The sequence below is a fragment of the Chiloscyllium punctatum genome, chromosome 7, assembly GCF_047496795.1.
Source record: "Chiloscyllium punctatum isolate Juve2018m chromosome 7, sChiPun1.3, whole genome shotgun sequence".
In the NCBI taxonomy this organism is placed as follows: Eukaryota; Metazoa; Chordata; class Chondrichthyes; order Orectolobiformes; family Hemiscylliidae; genus Chiloscyllium; species Chiloscyllium punctatum.
This window is the reverse complement of record NC_092745.1, coordinates 36,427,341-36,433,340: the sequence shown is the minus strand read 5'-3', so window position 1 is coordinate 36,433,340 and position 6,000 is coordinate 36,427,341.

Here is a 6,000-nt window from a genome sequence, read left to right as displayed (position 1 = left end):
CAGTCATGAGTCTTTGGAACTCATTGCCACAGAGAGCTGTGGGGGCAAAATCCTTGTGTATATTTAAGGTTAAGATTGATAGATTCTTGATCAGTCCAGGGATCAAGGGTTAGGGGGAAAGGGCAGGAAAGTGGGCGTGAGGAATGTTGGACAAGCCATGAATGGCGGAGTGGGCTTAAGGGCCGAACAGCTGACTCCTGTTCCTGTTTCTCCTGGTCTCCATGGCATGACTGATGTGGAGTACAGCTACAATGTTGCCCATTGCTTGCTCCCTGCTGGAACAAATGATCGGCCTCCTGAAGATGTGGTTCTGATCCTTGGACCGGTCTTGTGGGGGGAAGGGTGTCTTGATTCACGATGGCGAAATCTGGTTTCAAGGAGTGGGGTTGAAGTCCGGCCTCTCTTGGTTTTGTTTGTGTGTTGTAAGTAGAAGCCCACATTTGGCCTTGTCTGATTTGTTTACCTTAACGTGATGGTTCCCCCTTCTGGACAGTCACAAGCTGCAGGTCTATGGAGGGGGGAGGGGGAACTGGGGGACTGGGGATGGGATAACTCTGACTTAGAGTGTACGCAGACAGGTCAAAGCTATGGACAAATGGAGAGTGTAGAGTGATGTCTAAACAGCGACAAGGTCTAGGAGGGTGTGTCGACCCTGTCAGCTACGTGACCACCTTGCCTCAAGGCGAAAAACCTTCCATAAAACTCAGAACAAACTTGTAAAAACATTCAGTGGAACATGCAGTGGGGACAAGTTGAATTCAAGTCCAATTGTTTTGCAAATTGATAAATGAAGTTTTTTTTTACAATCGTATTGAGACATATAAAGGTGGAATGTGTAGGAAATATATCAATTATAGCTTCTGTGATTCCAGTTTCCCTTGGGCTGGATACCTGATGTTTAATGTATGGTCTCAATATGAAGGCTATTGCAATTGTGTTGGGTAGGTCATGTTGTCTGGAGACAAGTTGGATTTTATTGCAAGTTCTGTCATCTTCAAGCTGAGATGTTTTGTAATGCATTTTTACAAATGTCTTGAATAAAGCATATATTTTGGAAAAGAAATTCTTCAGGTACAGAGAAATGTGGATATCCTAATACATCGAAATTAGGAATGGGCAATAAATGCTGCCGAGCCAGAAACACCTTTGTCCCACGAATGAATGAAAAAAGGAGCAAGAGTAGGCCATTTGGCCCTTCGAGTCTGACCCCCCCATTCAATATGATCATGGCTGATCATCCAACTCAGTCCCCTGTTCCCACTTTCTCCCATGCTCGTTGATCCTTTTAGCATTATATCTAACTTCTTGAAAACATTCAACATTTTGGGCTCAAATGCTTTCTGTGGCAAAGAATTTCACAGGCTCACTGCTCTCTGGGTGAGGAAATTTTATCTCCTCTCAGTCCAAAATCATTTACCCTGTACCTTCAGACTGTGACCCCTAGCTCTGGACTCCCCAGTTATCAGGAACCTCCTTCTTGCATTAACCCTGTCTAGTCCTGTTAGAATTTTATAGGTTTCTATGAGATTCCAACCCCCTACTTTCAACAATCCCCCCCACCCAAGCCCGAACAACCCAGTCTCTCTTCAAACGTCAATTCCACCATCCCAGGAATCAGTTTGGTATACCTTGTACGTGAATCACAAGAGGTTAGAATGCAAGTACAGCATGTGACTAAAAGGATGAGTGGAATGCTGTCTTTTATTGCAAGGGGAAATGGAGTACAAAAAGAGGAGTGTTTTGTGTCAGTTGTACAAAGCACTTGTGAGATCACATTGGCATATTGTGTAAAGTACAAAGGGATTCTCGAAAGGTCGACTTGCAGGTTGAGTCCATGGTTAAGAAAGCAAATGTAATGTTGTCATTTCCCTCTAGAGGGTTGGAATGTAAAAGCAGCGATGTGCTACTAGGACTTTATAAAGCTCTGGTTTGGCCCCATTTAGAATACTGTGACCAATTTTGGACCCACACTTCAGGAAGGACATACTGGCACTGGAGCATGACCAGCCCAGATTCACATGGAATAATCCCTGGAATGGGAGGCCTAACATACAATGAATGGCTGAGGATCCTGGGATTGTATTCGTTAGAGTTTAGAAGGTTGAGGGGAGATCTAATAGAAACTTACAAGATAATGCATGGCTTAGAAAGGGTGGAAGCTGGGAACTTGTTTCCGTCAGGTGGGGATACTAGGACTCATGGGCACAGCCTTAGAATTAGAGGGGGAGACATTTCTTCAGCCAGAGAATGGTGGGCCTTTGGAATTCATTGCCATGGAGCGCAGTGGAAGGTGGGATGTTACATGTCTTCAAGGCAGAGATTGATAAATACTTGATCTCGCAAGGAATTAAGGGCTATGGGGACAGTGCGGGTAAATGGTGTTGAAATGCCCATCAGCCATGATTGAATGGCGGAGTGGACTCAATGGGCCAAATGGCCTTATTTCCACTCCTATGTCTTATGGACTTATGTTGTAGAATTTTGATGTAGGGTGGGATTATGAGGAAACGTTTGGGCAGCATGGTGGCCCAGTGGTTAGCATGGCTGCCTCACAGTGCCAGGGACCCGGATTTGATTTGATTCCATCCTTGGGTGACTATGCAAACTTCTCACACATTCTCCCTGTGTCCATGTGGGTTTCCTCCAGATGCTCCAGTTTCCTCCCTCAGTCCAAAGATGTACAGGTTAGGTGGATTGGCCATGCTAAATTATCCACAGTGTCCAGTGATGTACAGGTTAGGTGGATTAGACATGGGAAATGCAGGGTTATATGGTAGGGGAGTGTGTCTGGATGTAATGCTTTTCAGAGGGTCAGTGTGGACTCATTGGGCCAAATGGCCAGCTTCCATACTGTATGAAAGATTGGATATGTAGAAGAGTGAGAGGTGAATCTTGCTGAATCATGTAAGATCCTGAGGGGGATGTGACAAGATGGGTAGTGAAAGGATGTTTCCACTTGTGGCAGAGACTGGGACACTGTTTAATCACAAGGCGTCTTCCACTTAAGATGGAGGTGAAGGGGAATTTTCCTCGCGGTGGGATTCTCTGTGGAATTCTCTCCCCTGGAGCACAGAAAAAGCTTGGATATTGAATAGCTTTTAAAGTTTAATTAGATTCTTGGTGGACCAGGGGGTTAAAAGGATATTGGGGGAGACAGGAATGTGGAACGAAGACCACAATACGACCAGCCACCATCTTGAATGGTGGAGCAGACTAGACGGCTGAATGGCTTACTCTTGTTCCCTAATTTTGATTCCTCCTTTTGAAGCCCTTCTCATTGCACTCCTGTTGGTAATGGACTGTCAGCAGGCGAAAGATCCCTACTTCAACTGTGGACAAGGTCATGAGAACAGGGGTTGGGGTCACAGAGATCTACAGCACAGAGAAAGGTTCATTGAGTCTATGCCGGTCAAAAGCAGGCACCTAATTGGGGGTTGGTGTGACCTCCTTTGAGAGTCCTAAGGCCCCATTGGAGACAAAACATCCCGTCCTTCTTGAAAGTTACCCCCTTTAACCATTCACCTTTGATCCCTTAAATGCTCACACCCGCAATCTGATTCCTGACCTTAGACTGTGGATCCAGTAGGTGCTATTTCTCCCAGGCAGGGATTACCATGGTTTGCAATTTTGGAGATTTGTAGCTCAGAATAGCCAACAAGCCACCAGCATGGTGATGAAACATCTGAAAACAAATCTACCAGCTCAGTGAGCAAACTTACAGCCAGATTACAGTGATGTCAGGCACCCCAGGAAAGGGCAGATGCTTCACCTTAAAGCTCTCAGTGTCAGCAGAAATCAAGATCATGGACAAGATGCTCCCTCATTGTTAGGAGGGAATGAACTGTGACACTCCATAAAATCGGACAGCACAGTGGCTCAGTGGTTAGCACTGCTACCTCAGTGTGCCAGGGATCCAGATTCAATTCCAGCCTCAGGCAACCATCCGTGTGTGGAGTTTGCACATTGTTCCTGTGTTTATGTAGGTTTCCCCTGGGAAATCCAAAGATGTGCAGGTTAGGTGAATTAGCCATGCTATATTGCCCATAATGTCCAGGGATGTTTGGGTGACACAGTGATTCCGTGATTAGCACTGCTGTCTCAGTGCCAGGGACCTGGGTTCAATTCCAGCCTCTGGTGACTGTCTGTGTGGAGTTTGCACATTCTCCCCGTGTCTGCATGGGTTTCCTCTAGGTGCTCTGGTTTCCTCCCACAGTCCAATGATGTGCAGGTTAGGTGAATTGGCCATGCCAAATTGCCCAAGTGTTCAGGGATGTGTAGGTAAGATGCATTCATCAGGGGTAAACCTAAGGGAATGGGTCTGGATGGATAACTCTTCGGTGGGCCAGTGTGGACTTGTTGGGCTGAAGGGCCTGTTTCCACACTGTAGGGATTCAATTCTATTTTATGTGTAGGTTAGGTGCATTAGTCAGGGGTAAATATAGAGTAATAAGGTAGGGGAATGGGTCTGGGTGGGGTACTCTTTGGAATGTCGGTATGGACTAGGTGGGCCAAATGGCCTGTTTCCACACTGTAGGCTTTCTATTCTGTTCTACAATCCACTCCGTGCTCACTGTTGTATTACCTAATTTACACACACCGTGGTTGCACAAGGTTCTAAAGCCCAGAAAATGAGAATTTTTTGTGAGATGCTGATTGAGGGATCAATATTGGTCAAAACTGCCCTACTCATCTTCAAAATGCTATCAAGTGATCTTTTACATCCACCTGAGAGGGAGAATGGAGCATTGGATAAGCACATCAGTCTAAAGGTATGACACAAAAAGCAGGTCAGACCAAACCAGCCAATTACCACCCCATCACTGTACTCTTGATCATCAGTCATGTGATGGAAGATGTCATCAACAGTGCTATCAAGCAGCACTGGCTCAATGACGTCCGGTTTGGGTTCCACCAGGGCCACTCAGCACCTTAACTCATCACAACCTTGGTTCAAACATGGACAGAAGAGGTTCCAGAATTCCAGAGGTGAGGTGAGAGTGACAGCCTTTGACATCAAGACCGCATTTGACTGAATGTGGCATCAAGGAACCCAAGCAAAACTGGAATCACTGGGTGTCAGGGGACGAGCTCTCTGGTGGTTGATGGATCAACCTGTCACATATGATTGTTGTAGTTGTTGGAGGTCAGTCATCTCAGCTCCAGGACATCTCTGCAGGAGTTCCTCATGATAGTATCCTAGGCCCAACCACCTTCAGCTGTTTCACCAATGGCCTTCCATCCATCATAAGATTAGATGGGTGGATGATTGCTGATGGTGGCACAATGTTCAAGACCATTCATGATTCCTCAGATACTGAAGCAGTTTATGTGCAAATGCAACAAGATCTGGACAATATCCAGAGATTGGGCTGATAAGTGGGAAGTAATGTTACATCACACAAATACCAAACAATAAGAGATGAACTAACCACTACCCCTTGATATTCTATCTCTAAATCCCCATTATCAACATTCTTGCAGTTATCATTGACCAGAAACTCAACTGGACTCACCACATAAGCATAGTGGCTACAGGATCAGGTTAGAGGATAGGAATAGTCTGATAAGTAACTCAAGTTCTGACTCTCCTTATGCCTGTCCACCAACTACAAAGCACAAGTCAGGAGTTTGATGGAATACTTCCTACTTGCCTGGATGGGTGCATCTCCAACAACACTCAAGAAACTTGACACCATCCAGAACAAAGCAGCCCGCTTGATAGGCAGCTCATCCACAAGCATCCACTCTCTCCACTAGATGCTCAGTAGCAGCAGTCTGTACCAACCACAACATGTACTGCAGAAATTCACCAAGGCTCCTTAGACCGTAATTCCATTTAGAAGGACAAGGACAGCAGATTTCTAGGAGCAACTGCAAGTTTCCCTCCAAGGCACTCACCATCCTGACTTAGAAACAAATCACCATTCCTTTAGTGTTGCTGGGTCAAAATCCTGGAATTCCCTCCATTGTGATTGGCACATGGACCACAGTGGTTCAAGA